We start from the raw sequence: 14,113 nt of genomic DNA, 5'->3' as shown, positions 1-14,113 counted from the left end.
TTCACTAGATTGATTCCTGGGATCAGAGGATTGTCCTATGAGGAGAGATTGAGTAGAATACTCTGTAGAGTTTAGAAGAATAAGAGGTGATCTCATTGAAATGTATAAAAATCTTAGAGGGCTTGACAGGGTGGATACTGAGACGCTGTTTCCCCTGGCTGGCGAGTCTAGAACTAGGGGTCATGGTCTCAAGATAAGTGGTTGGCCATTTAGGACCGAGATGAGGAAAAAAAATTTCACTCACAGAGTTGTGAATCTTTGGCATTCTCTACCCCAGAGTGCTGTGGATGCTCAGTTATTGAGTATATTCAAGGCTGAGATCAATGGATTTTTGGACTCTAAGGGAATCAAGGGATATGGAGATAAGGCGGGAAAGTGGAGTTGAGGTAGATCAGCCATGATCTTATTCAATGGCAGAGCAGGCCAGAGGGGAAGAGAGAGTGAGTGAGTGAGAGAGCGAGGGAGTGGGAGAAGGAAATAGAGTGAGTGAGAGGGAAGGAGAGTGAGAGGGGGAAGAGAGTGAGTGAGTGAGAGGGAGGGAGGAGAGAGTGAGTGAGGGAAGGGGTGAGAGTAAGTGAATGTGAATGAGGGGGGAGAGGGGGGAAGAGAGTAAGTGAGTGAGAGAGGGAGGGCGAGGGAGAGCGGGGAAGGAAATAGAGGGAGGGAGAGAGGAAAGGAGAGTGAGAGGGAGGGAGTAGAGAGTGAGTGAATGTGAGTGAGGGGGGAGAGAGGGGGAAGAGAGCAAGTGAGTGAGAGAGGGAGGGAGGGAGAGAGAGGGGAAGGAAATAGAGGGAGGGAGAGAGGAAAGGAGAGTGAGAGGGAGGGAGGAGAGAGTGAGAGTGAGTGAATGTGAGTGAGGGGGGAGAGAGGGGGAAGAGAGTAAATGAGTGAGAGAGGCAGAAGAGAGTAAATGAGGGAGGGGGGTGCTGGAGTTTGAGATGCAGGTAGTGGTGCTGACTGAGTGTGGGCTGCTGATGTCGCCGTGCTGTCCTGGCCAGCGCTGATCCGCATTTTATCTGCATTGGATCGGCAGTTGCTGCAATGCTCCAGGAGCCTCTCCAAACCCCACCTCCGCATCCAGCATTATTAACTCTTCACATCTCGGCAACATCACACCGCTTCACCCGAAAGGTTCCGATACTTCAAATGCCGTTAGAAACTTATTTAAAATCAAATGTTGAAGTCGCTTTTATAGTAACTTTTCATTTGTCTAATTCTAAACTGTCTAACGCCAGTAATTATTTACTCGAAACCCCTCGCCCGAATACATCAAGGTGCTGCTCTCAAAAGCATAATTTTATAAAAAATACGTTATTAAAATAAACCAGTGTTATTAATTATATACACGAGTGATTATTCAGTGTTCGTTTTACCGAACCCTGGTGTGTCCCCAAACTATTTGAATGTAATCCAACATTTCATCCTTTCTGGTCAGTTGGAGTTACCTTTCTGCTGATTATTTGAACTCACTCTGTCTCTCTCTCCGTCTCTCCTTCTGTCTTCCTCCGTCCCTCTCTCGTTCTGTCTCTCTCCCTCTCTCTCCTTCCCTCTGTACGTTTCTCTGTCTTCCTCAGTCTCTCTCTCCTTCTGTCTCTTCCTTTCTGTCTTTTCCTCTGCCTCTGTCTCCCTCTGTGTCTATGTTTCTCTCCTTCTGTCTTTTTCTCTGTCTCTGACTCTTTATCTCCCTCTCTTTCTTTCTCTGTCTCCCTTTCTCTTTCTCTCTGTCTCTCTCTCTGTCTCTCTGTCTCCCTCTCTCTATATATATATCTCTCTCCCTGTATCTCTCTGTCTCTCCTGGTCCAGGACAGTAAGTTTCCTATGACGTACCAACGTGCTGCAATGCCCCACTCCTTGCAGTGTCCCACTCCCTGCACTGACCCACTCCCTGCAATACCCATTCCCTGCACTGACCCATTCCCTGCACTGACCCACTCCCTGCAATGCCCCATTCCCTGCACTGACCCACTCCCTGCAATACCCCACTCCCTGCACTGACTCACTCCCTGCAATGCCCCACTCCCTGCAATGTCCCACTCCCTGCACTGACTCACTCCCTGCAATGTCCCACTCCCTGCAATGCCCCACTCCTTGCAATGCCCCACTCCCTGCAATGTCCCACTCCCTGCAATGCCCCACTCCTTGCAATGTCCCACTCCCTGCAGTGCCCCACTCCCTGCACTGACCCATTCCCTGCAATGCCCCACTCCCTGCAATGTCCCACTCCCTGCAATGCCCCACTCCCTGCACTGACCCATTCCCTGCAATGCCCCACTCCCTGCAGTGCTGCTTGTACCAGGGACACCACCAGAACACCCAATACAGGGAGAAAAGCCCCAGATAAAACTGAAAAACCTCCCTGTCTGCTCCTGATTGTTTCATTTCTCAGAAAAATATTAAAAATACGGGTTTCAAACTTTTGGATCTTCCATTACAAATTTCAGAAACTTTTCTTAAAGGGGAATCACCCTTTTTTAAAAAATGACACATTTGCAAACACATAGCACAATAACCTTGAAGCACATCATTGCACCACTTGTGTGTGACATCATTTGATAAAAACCATCCCTTCTTGTGGCTCGTCTTCCTCTGGCAACCTCCCTCAACTCCCCCCTCACCCTCCCACCCCCACCACCCCTCCCTCACCCTCCCACCTCCACCACCCCTCCCTCACCCTCCCACCCCAACCACCCCTCCCTCACCCTCCCCTTGCCTCCCTCACCCCCACATCCTTCCCTCTCTCACCCCCCACCGCCCCTCCCTCACCCCTTCCAGCCCTCCCTCAGCCCCCACTATCCCTCGTTCACCCCCCACCACCCACTCTCACTCCCCTCCACCAACCCTCCCTCAGCCCCTCCTACCCCTCCCATCCCCCCCACCCCTCCCTCACCCCCTAAATGGATTGTGGCAGTTTTCCACAGACAGTGCCCCTTTTATTGATTATGTTTCTCTTGCTATTCTCTGTAGGGTTGGGACCACCGCCCGTTAATCTCTGTGGAATCATCCAGGAGCCCGCAGGTCAAACCTGATCTCAGAGTTCACTGCCTTTTATACATAGAAAGAGGGAGAGAGGCTAAAGTGAAAGCAGAGAGAGGTACAGGGAGGAGAGAGAGAGACAGAAGTGAAGGTAGAGAAAGGTAGAAAAACAAGTGCAGAGAGAGAATAGAGTGAAGGAGAGAGATTTAAGTCAAGGAAGAAACAGATGAAATGAAGAGAGCAGTGAAGAAAAGAAACACAGAAATGAAGGTAGAGACAGCAAGATGGAAATGAAGGTGGAGAAAGGGACAGAAATGATGGAGGAGAGAGCGAGGTAGAAGTAAAGGTAGAGAGAGAGGCAGACATGAAGGGTGAAAAGAGAGTGACTGAAGTGAAGAAGAGAGATAGTGAAGTGGAAAGAGACAAAAGTGGAGGAGAGGAAGACAAGGAGGAAAGAGAGATAGAAGTGAATGGTAGTGAGATAAGGACAGAAGTGAGGAGAAAGGAGCAATTTAGGGTGCATTTACATTAAAATTCAGCATTAGGACAAAGCAGTTTCCACCTCACACCTACGCTAATGTTCTAACGTTAATGCAGCTTTAATCAGGCACAGCCCACTCACTCGATGCATCACAAGGATCGGCCCTGCTCCAAAAGGGTAGAACCTCAACCTCTTGCGGTAATATGGCTGAATACCACAGGATCACAGTGAAGGATCGGTCTATGTTAATGTTACAATGAAGGACCCATTGAATAATAAATACACTTTGAAATGCATGTTTCAAAAGTCTGTTATAAATCATTGAAGATAGAAAATTTATCAATTTTTATGTTGAACTATAGTCTAGAAAATATATCAAACCGCAGAGCCAAACACTTTTTTGTTCGGTTTAAGACAAAGTATGTCAGCAGGCTTCAGAAGATTAGTTTTGAAGCCAGTACTCCCCAAGAAACTACACGGGCGAGAGATAAATCAAACTGATTTCATTAGGACTGAACAATACATTTTTGCTGTACTAAAATCCACATTCTAGATGGTAACCAACTCCCAAATCATGAGAATTTGCTTGCATTGCAGTGCTTTTTATTTGCTTCTTAATATAAAGGACAGTGAAATGTCACACACTGTGGTGGTAGGCCTATGGAGAATGAACTGACAAGCACATCTTTCTTTTAGCAGTTTGTAGAAGACATTTATGCTTTGTTATAAATTTAATAAAGTGTCTAATCTCTTGAGCCAAGTTTTGATCTTTGCACTGCATAATTTTCCAAAGCAGCTATAGGTTTATAATATCTGTAATCTGCATCTATTTATCTCGACTCGGAAGAAGTTGCTCTTATAAAGAAAGAACTTGTAATTATATCGTGCCGTTCACAACTTCGGGACGTCCCAAAGCACGTCACAGCCAATGAAGTATTTTGGAAGTGTAGTCACCACTGTAATGTAGGAAACACAGCGAGGCCAATTTGCACACAGCAAGATCCCACAAACCGCAATGAGATAATGACCAGTTAATCTATTTGCTTATATAAAGCTATATATATAAGATAGTAAACATATGGAGAAAGTAGATCCAGAAAATTACGTCAAATTAAATTGCGAGAGTTGGACAAGGCGCCACGGGTTCAAAATACCAAAGAAGCAAATTTAGGAAGTGTGTCAGGAAATTCTTCACACAGAATGACCGATTTCCCCAGTGTTGTGCTCAGGGAGCAGATCCGCTCAAGCAGTGCGTGTGTATCAGAGAATCGGTCTGGCAAGTCCAAACCCATGCTCCCATCTGGCAGTCGTGAGAGTTTGGAGTTTATTGAGGCCATGTTGAGTGTGTGCATGGGCCTCAATACAAGCCTGAATATAATGTCAATTAAATTGTTCCCACGCCAAGCTCCCTTCATTTTCTGACCTCTTCACTCTCTGCACACCAATTAAAACGGCACTTGTCAGCTTCCATGCCATTTGCTTGAGAACGTCCATTTTTAAAGCTAGGACTGCCTGGTTTTTTTTTAAAGTTGTTTTTTGCCAGCTTTTCTGACCAGCCATGCTGCTGCTTCTGCACTATTGCTTTTGAAATAGTACTTTACTTTTGTAATCCATGATTCCTTTTGCCCCGATCTCCAGCCACAGCACAGACTCCACCAGCAGCTCCAAAGGCTCTGCTCTGCGTAGGCCTTCCATTGGGCCTGTCAGTGGTTGTTGTGAATTTGGAAGAGGAGCTTGTGTGGAGGGAAGAAAGGCAGGCGCCCTGCACCTCAGGCATCCGGCACCCGCTCAGAATCAGCCTAGCAAATACATGTTCAGAACCAGGCACACCTACTTGGCCTTGTCTAGGAGACCTGCTTTTGCCACGTTTGCTTCTCAAAGGAGACTGTGACGGAGTCACGCCATCTTCTGGAGCCTGACCTGCAGACAAGATCTAGGGCCAGAACATCCCTGCCTGATGCTGTGAAATCCACCACAGCATTTGGTCCTTTACACAACTGGATCCTTTCAAGCCCCCACTGGTGACATTTGCCACGTGTCAGACTTCAATCCACCAATGCATCAAGCGGAATCACAGAAGCCTTGATTGCCAGGCAAATCAATTTTTGTCATGAAAAGGAGGCAATATCACGAGAAGGCCCATCACTTTTACCAGGTGGCAGATTTCCCTAAAGTGCAGGGGCCTATTGATAGCAGCATACATGTATCAGGTATCAGCCGTGCCTCAGGGAGTAGCACTCTCACCTCCTAGTCCCTCTCCAGGGACTTGAGCACAAAATCTAGGCAGACACTCCAGTACTGAGGGAGAGCTCCTCTGTCGGAGATGCTTACTTTCAGATGAAATAGTAAACCGAGGCCCACTGTCAGAGATGCTGTCTTTCAGATGAGATGGTAAACCGAGGCCCACTGTCAGAGATGCTGTCTTTCAGATGAGATGGTAAACCGAGGCCCACTGTCAGAGATGCTGTCTTTCAGATGAGATGGTAAACCGAGGCCCACTGTCAGAGATGCTGTCTTTCAGATGAGATGGTAAACCGAGGCCCACTGTCAGAGATGCTGTCTTTCAGATGAGGTGTTAATCCGAGGCCCCTTCTGCCCTCTCAGGTGGACTAAAAAAAAATCACATGGCACTATTCGAAGAAGGGCAAGAGAGTTCTTCTGGTGTCCTGGCCAACAGTTATCCCTCAACCAACACTTAAAACAGATTATCTGGTCATTTATTTCATTGCTTCTTGTGGGATATTGCTGTGTGTAAGTTGGCTGCTGCGTTTCCTACACTACAACAGTGACTACATTTCGAAAGCACTTAATTGGCTGTAAAGCGCTTTGGGATGTCCTGAGGTTGTGAAAGAATGATATAAATGCAAGTCTTTCTTTCTTTTAACGCTTGTAATGATCAGGTGGTTCTGAAATTAGATTTTCTTAATTCTTCTACTAACAGGCAGCTTCTTCCAAGAAACATTTCACAACCCCTAAAACATTGTGTCAATGAAACAGAGTAAATATTAAGGTCTTTTATTTTAGAATTATATTGTTACAGTAAGCACAACAAACATTCCTTTCAATTTGAGGTAGATCTTCTAATTATTCTTATTAACTAATAAAAAGAGAAGTCTGATTTATGAGAAGGTGGAAACCATTAATCAAGTTAACACAAAGAATAAGTACCCCATAGGCATGTTGTAGAGGGCACTTTCAGAGATATGAACCAGCTTGCAAATTATGGATCAGGGCTGCACTTCAACACGAGTCCCCAATACTAATGTGCATCTGGTCTTATTCTGAATTGTTAAAATCATCTGTTGAGGCTTGGCTTCTCACACTGGCATCTCAGCACATTTCTGAGTCATTCTTCATTTAATCAAGAACAACAACTTGCACCTTATATAGCATCTTTAACGTAATAAAACGTCCCAAGGTGCTTCACAGGAGCGAATATCAAACAAAATTTGACATTGAGCCACATAAGGAGATATTAGGACAGGTGACCAAAAATTTGGTCAAAAATGTAGGTTTTAAGGGGCGTCTTAAAGGAGGAGAGAGAGGTGGAGAGAGGTTTAAGAACTTAGGGCCCAGGCAGCTGATGGCATGGCCGACAATGGTGGAGCGATTAAAATCGGGGATGCGTAAGAGGCAAGAATTGGAGGAGCGCAGAGACTGCAGAGGGTTGTAGAGTCCCTTCATGAGAAATTCTGACGAAGGATCCACACCTGAAATGTTACTCCTCTGTTCTCTCCACAGGTGCTGATTGACCTGCTGAGTGTTCTCACCATTTTGTGCTTTTATTTTAAATTTTGATATGTTCTCCCCATCTCTAAAGAACTGTGGGAGGGGGTGAATTTCCTAGAGGTTTTCCCGCTCCATCGCCACAACTTCGGAGGAAACGCCAAGAATCCCTGAGGAGATTCGTCCCCTGTGTTTCTAATGGATAATCACACATAACATGCAACCCATTGCTTATGGGCAGTTTGCAATCTTAATCACAGTTATGATGCTTAGCTGCTAAGATGGAGCTCTGTCTTTTATGCCATTGCTCAGTTACTCCCTGTAGGGAAATGGTTTAAATAGGTGCACTCTGAGGTCAGTTAATTGTTAAGGGAGGTTTCTGTAGATTGGTAGCTGCTTACAAATCGGCAGCTTCTGCCCTTTGGGAGAGGCCAGGTTATCAAAATCAGAAAAAAACAGTAGGAAATGACTGGCTTTCTTTTTCAATATACATTTGATGCTTTGACTGTGACGTAGAAGTGTAATGAATGTGCACTAGATGCAAACATAATTGAAGAGTAGTCACAGTTGTAATGCAGGCAAACACAGCAGCCAATTTGTACACAGCAAGGTCCCACAACAGCAATGAGATCTATTTTGACAACTGTAAATGGGAATTGTCATACATCAATAGTAAAGGATCAGAATGAAGGCTTTTACTGGGAGAGACAAGGTAATGGTTCCAGGTCAATGGCAGGTATTGTTACATTCTGCCATATCAGCAGCATCGATAGTTTTTTGTATTCTCCATTTCTTCCTGTTTATCTCCCAGCAGAAGCCACAAGTCTCCACACAGACTCCTGGCAGTTTTTCCTTCCTTGCAATTTGAAACAAAGTAAGGAATTCTCTCTAGTGGCCTGAACAAGGCCCACTGACAACTTCCTGCCCAAGTTACAGACAACCTCGGTTGGAAGGAAGTCAAGTTGAAGGGTCTTCCCACCAGTTCCAGGTGAGTGAAGCTCAGGCCTGGAACATTCAGCCTTGACCACCTAGTTAGGAAACATTTATTCTGTCATTATCAATTTTACAAATAATTATGGCCCTGCAAATCAACATATTCTTAATGTGGCAAAATGTTTTAGTTCGGGACAGATTTCCAAAGTTCCAAATCATTACCTAAGAAAGGATATGCATGCCATAGTGGGAGTGCAACGAAGGTTCACCAGACTGATTCCTGGGATGGTGAGACTGTCGTTTGAGAAGAGATTGAGTAGACTAGGCCTGTATTCTCTAGAGTTTAGAAGAACGAGAGGTGATCTCATTGAAACATACAAAATTCTTACAGGGCTCGACAGGGTAGATGCAGGGAGGATGTTTCCCCTGGCTGGGGAGTCTAGAACCAGGGGTCACAGTCTCAGAATAAGGGGTAGGCCATTTAGAACTGAGATGAGGAGAAATTTCTTCACTCACTGTGTGGTGAATCTTTGGAATTCTCTACTCCAGAGGCTCAGTCATTGAGTACATTCAAAACAGAGATTGATAGATTTCTAGATATTAAAGGCATGAAGGGATACGGGGATAGGGCAGGAAAATGGCGTTGAGGTAGAAGATCAGCCATGATCTTGTTGAATGGTGGAGCAGGTTCAAGGGGCCGGACGGCCTACTCCTGCTCCTATTTCTTATGTTCTTATGTTCATTAAAAGTATTGATTCCACCATCAGTGAAGGGCTTTCTTATATTCTTTTCATGTTTCTACTGTTCTTACTCTCTCACATCAATACTTTGTGGGGGTCATTTTCAAATTACCGTTAATTGATTTCAATGGATAAGAAATCAGGCAGTTTCTATGACGGGCGTCCAACCTGCAATGCCGCTTTTATGCTGAGTGGTAAGTTGAAAATTACCCCCTATATCTTTACTATCATGACGTCTTATTGCAATACATCAATTTACAATGTTTACCCAACGAAAAGCAAATAATCTTTTCTAAATTATCAAAGATACTAATGAAAAACAAAAATTAATTACTAGTTGTCAACTATTATCCCCAGTCATGGGAAGCGGACATCCCGGAAACTGCCCATCCTTTACATTTCCCCCCGTGGAATATCTTACTTCATTTCTTCCAAGCTGTGGGAGCCTGTTTGGGAATGTGGCCTGCTGAAATCTTCCTGACTAATTTCCAGAGAGCCATGGTTGTAAATTAAGCTATTGTAGCTTTTGCATCAGGGGAACCTGACCCATTATCAGTCTTAGACAAATGGGCCCTAAACAAACTTGTTATCAGAACTAAACTATGTGGAATGAAATCACAAAAGATGGAAATAACTGCACATTGTTTATCTCCCTCCTTAGTACTGTCTTTGTTGATCTAGCAATGAAATTAAGCAGCACAATCTCCAGCTAGTGTAAATTGCTGAGACAACATAGCCCATTTCTGTAATATGAACGGTATTCTTATTGATTGTGAAAAAACTACGTTACCTGCAGAAATAACTACAAGGGAGCAAAAAAAAAAGCTGAGCTCGGACAAAACCAATTATGATTTGATATGCTCAACCTAAGCCCACTGGGATCCAAGCACAGTGCACAGAAGACCCATAATGCAAGTGATTTGGGGTTGTGAAATGATTTAATTCCCACCTCACATCATAAAGCTGATAAATTTAACATCGAGCCATTATGATTTGACTTTACATCAGTGCATTTGTTGTCTCAAAGTCCTTCAAAATCTTTCCACACTTCCTCAAAGTAATAATAGAATTTGAAGAAAGGTCATCGACCTGAAAAGTTAACTCTGTTTCCCTCTCCACAGATGCTGCCTGACCTGCTGAGTGTTTCCAGCATCGTCTGACTTTATTTTTAATAATGGAATTGTAAGACAGAGATAGTAATGTGCCAATAGCTGATTTTTCTTTAAAAATCAACATTTTAATCCACTGAGGTTCGCCGTGTGATTTATTTTCTCAATCTAGTTGCAGAGTGCAGTGCACTTTTAGTCCATAGGCCAAGTATCGCTTTGTTCGCTCAATTCTTAAGCAAATCGCAATTATTGGTGAGCTAGCAATAAATCCTCTAGTGTTTGTGTGAAGGCTTTATTAGGTTGTTGATAGCACCTCTGAAGAAATGCTAACAGCCGCCTAAGAATTTCTCAGACAATATTGTGAAAATCATTAAACAAAAAAGAAATGCTGCAAAAAGATCGAGGCATATAGGAGATATACAAAGTGATTGTGGCCCCGTTTCCCCATAGTATCGGACATGAAGGCCTAAAGCCTTCAATATACCTGATGGGCTCAGCGCAGCACAATGCAGTCAGTCAGTGTGAAGGTCGTTGGTAGCCTGCATACAGACTGTGTGCAAGGCTCATTAATTGAGCTGTGAAAAGTATTTAAATTGTGGGAGGGGCCTCCCTGTCATGTGACTGAGCTGGAACGGGGTGTCTGACTCTACTTTGCTTTGGACCCAGTTCAGGCCTTTACAACCAATTTACCTTCCAAGTTTAGTTTGGCTTTGTACTAATGTTAATCATATGGGGTGTGAATGCACCTTTAGACCCTGCAATGAAATAACCTTGACTGGTGAAGTCAGAACACTCTCAACTTCTATCCATTTTCTAGACTCAAATAATTAACATTGGCCCAGAATTTGCTGCAGTGGGGCATCTCACAGCAGGTACCATTAGTTCAATTTTTTTCCTCACCCTTCAGCTTGAAATTTTTTGCGCCGCAAATTGCTGGAAGTGCGAGGTCAACAGGGCATCTGGGACCTTGGTGAACGATGGGACCAACAGTCTATCTCCTTAATCAATGAGATTTAAGAAGAACGATGGAGAAGGAAATAGGGTGAGTTAGAATCTGATTAGGTACAGAAAGAGAAATAAAGAAAGGGAAAGAAAGATTAAAAGAAAAAGAAAAGAAGAGACGGAAAGGAAAAGTAAGAATTTAATTCAAATTTTAAAAACCTCAAGGAACAATTTACTATCCGCAGGAACGAGACTTCATAGTTTCAATTGTTCCCTTTCTGGGCTGGAGAGGTTGAGTAGCATTGTAGGAACATAAATCTCATCATTAAAAGGGTCCTTACGCTGTTAAGTACCAGCCCTAACTTTCTATGGCGAGTTTAATTCGTATTTACTGCGCTAATGCATCAGTTTCTTGAAACTCACGGGGAGATTGAGGGCGAGTTGCCGTTTTTGCGAGACTAATGGTCCAGTAATTTGTGACAATTCGCAACTCATGAGGTATCTCTTCCTCTCCACAAATTGTTGGGCTATTTACACACAAGTGCATTAAACCTGGTATTATTTTCCCAGCACATTCTGGCCCGTTGTTGCAATTACTGTGGTCAGAAGACTATTACTATTAATCTAGGCATCTAGGAACATACATCACAGGGTGGGTTTTACATGATTAACATTAATCCCTAATGATACCATCTCCGCCCTTACAAACTGCTAATTTTACTTCTGCTTTGTAAAATACATGAAAGTTTGAAAATGACTAAGCAACTGTGCCTAGAAATTATTGTCTGCAATATTGGCATAGGAATGCTTAATGCAGTCATGTAACAGTCCTGGATCGTTTATTTCAATGGAGGCATTGACCCATTTATTCGTTTGTATTATGTGGGGCCTGGGACTACTTTCTTACCAATCCCTCATTCGGCACAATCACTACTCATGGTTGTTAGTGATTGTTCTCTCATGTTTAGCCTACAAACGCACTCTCCTGCAACCTTCTCTTCCCTTTCCTTTATCAAAGCCACTGCAGTTAATGCCCCTTCCTTTCTGAACTTTTCTTCCTTCTTCTCCCTGAGCTCCAAAATTGCCATCTTCCACAGTCTTCCTTCTCCTTACAATTCACCCTGAGGTGATTAAACCTCTTCCTGCATTGCGTGGCAGTTCTTGTGGTGGTGGAGGTTGCAATAACGGCTTCCAATCACCTCTGTCCAGGCAGCCTTCAAACGTCTCAAGGCTCTAGGGTCTGCCAGCTTAAGAAAACTTATGTTGCTAAATGTATATCTAAGCCACCAAGGAATTGAAAAATCCAAATGATTAGCAAGAGCTGACTTGTTTGCACCTGGTATCTCAGCACAAGTTGCATTTGTAGATAGCTTATGTCCGACATGAAACACATACAGAAATAAAGTGAGCAACGAGCCAAAGTAAGCAGCTAACATTCAGAGCAGACCTTGGTTGGAGGTTGGGACTAATATATTTGAACAAATTAATATTTGATCTTCAAAGACTACTTTTTGAATTTAATAAGTTAACTAATACCAAGAGTTCTAATGTGACTGCCCATTGCAAGCAGCGTTTGCTAGATACAGATCCCAGATGAAGTAGTTTCAGATACTGCACCTCAGATTGTAAATATGGAGATCAGAAATTTTAGCAAAGCCTTCAGATTCAAATGCAGAACCTCATCACCAATGCGTGCGCCATCATGGGAAGGCAAAGAAAGCTAATCAAGTTGCAAAAAATTTGATGAAGAAAGCAGATGTCAAAACACATATCCAGCTCTGCTCGATTTTCATAACACATCCGCAGGTGGAATTGCACAAGTGTTGATGGGCCGTGGAACAAAGACAACGCTTCCCCTCTCAGAACAACTGTTCAAACTGAACATCATTAAAGGAATTTCACAGCATCTCAAGTGGAACAAAAGTAAGCAACAGATGGACAATGAATGAGGGTCTTGTCTTTTAAAACTACTGCTACCAGGAATTACAGCGAGAGTGCTTGTACGAGCAAAATTAATGGAAAACAGCAATTGTTCTGCATAAAAGTCGCAAGTCAAGGTTGAAAAGAAATTAATGGTCTGATATTCATGCACAATGCACATTCGAATTTCAGATAGCACTCCCAGTTGAAAAAGCTCCCAGCCGGGAGCTCAATATTGGAAAATTATCCCTAGTATATATCTATACTGTATATAATAATAAGATAGGGAGAAATAGTGAGGGTTCAGAGCAAATATGTTCCCACAAAGAAAAAGGGTGGGACTGCCAAATCTAGAGCCCCCTGGATGTCAAGGAGCATACAGGGTAGGATAAGGCAAAAAAAGGGAAGCTTATGTCAGATACCGGGGGCTCAACACTGCAGAAAGCCTAGAGGAGTATAGAAAGTGCAGGGGTGAAATTAAAACGGAAATTAGGATAGCAAAGAGAGGGTGCGAAAGAATACTGGCAAATAAAATCAAAGAAAACCCAAAGATGTTTTATAAATATATAAAGATTAAGAGGTTAACTAAGGAAAGAGTAGGACCTATTAGAGACCAAAAAGGTAACCTACGTGTGGAGGCAGAAGATGTTGGTATGGTTCCTAATGAATACCTTGCATCTGTCTTCACAAAAGAGGGGGATGATGCAGGCATTGTAGTTAAGGAGGAGGAGTGTGAAATATTGGCTGGGATAAATAATACTGAAGGAGAAAATATTAAGGGGATTAGCATATTTGAAAATAGATAAATCGCCAAGCCCAGATGAAATTTATCCCAGGCTGTTAAGAGAAGCAGGGGAGCAAATGATCATCATTTTCCAACCCTCTTTGGCTACAGGCATGGTGCCAGAGGATTGGAGGACTGCTAACATTGTACCGTTGTTTAAAAAGGAAGAAAGGGATAGACTGAGTAATTACAGGTCAGTCAACCTAACCTCAGTGGTGGGCAAATAATTGGAAATAATTCTGAGGGACAGTATTAATCATCATTTAGAAAGGCACGGATTAATCAAGGACAGTCAGCAGGCTTGTTAAGGGAAGATCGTGTCTGACTAACTTTATTGAATTTTTTGAGGAGATAACAAGGAGGGTCGATAAGGGTAGCACATTTGACGTAGTCTACATGCATTTTAGCAAGGCTTTTGACAAGGTGCCACACGGCAGACTGATCAGAAAAGTAAAAGCCCATGGGATCTAAGGGAAAGTGGCAAGTTGGATCCAAAATTGGCTCA

The 14,113-nt window shown here is 43.4% G+C and overlaps 1 long non-coding RNA gene across 1 annotated transcript in view; it reads left to right on the top strand.

Moving 5' to 3' along the window:
• LOC137303964 (uncharacterized) overlaps window positions 1-3,501 on the top strand; it is a 61,200-nt gene extending 57,699 nt beyond the window's left edge. The window contains exon 3 of the long non-coding RNA XR_010958493.1: window positions 2,965-3,501. This is a non-coding gene — a long non-coding RNA (uncharacterized lncRNA). The remainder of the gene's footprint in view (window positions 1-2,964) is intronic.
• The last annotated feature ends 10,612 nt before the right edge of the window (window positions 3,502-14,113 follow it).

This window comes from Heptranchias perlo, chromosome 36 (assembly GCF_035084215.1).
Source record: "Heptranchias perlo isolate sHepPer1 chromosome 36, sHepPer1.hap1, whole genome shotgun sequence".
In the NCBI taxonomy this organism is placed as follows: domain Eukaryota; kingdom Metazoa; phylum Chordata; class Chondrichthyes; order Hexanchiformes; family Hexanchidae; genus Heptranchias; species Heptranchias perlo.
The sequence above is the reverse complement of the archived record's forward strand: the minus strand, read 5'-3'. Positions and strand labels throughout refer to the sequence as shown.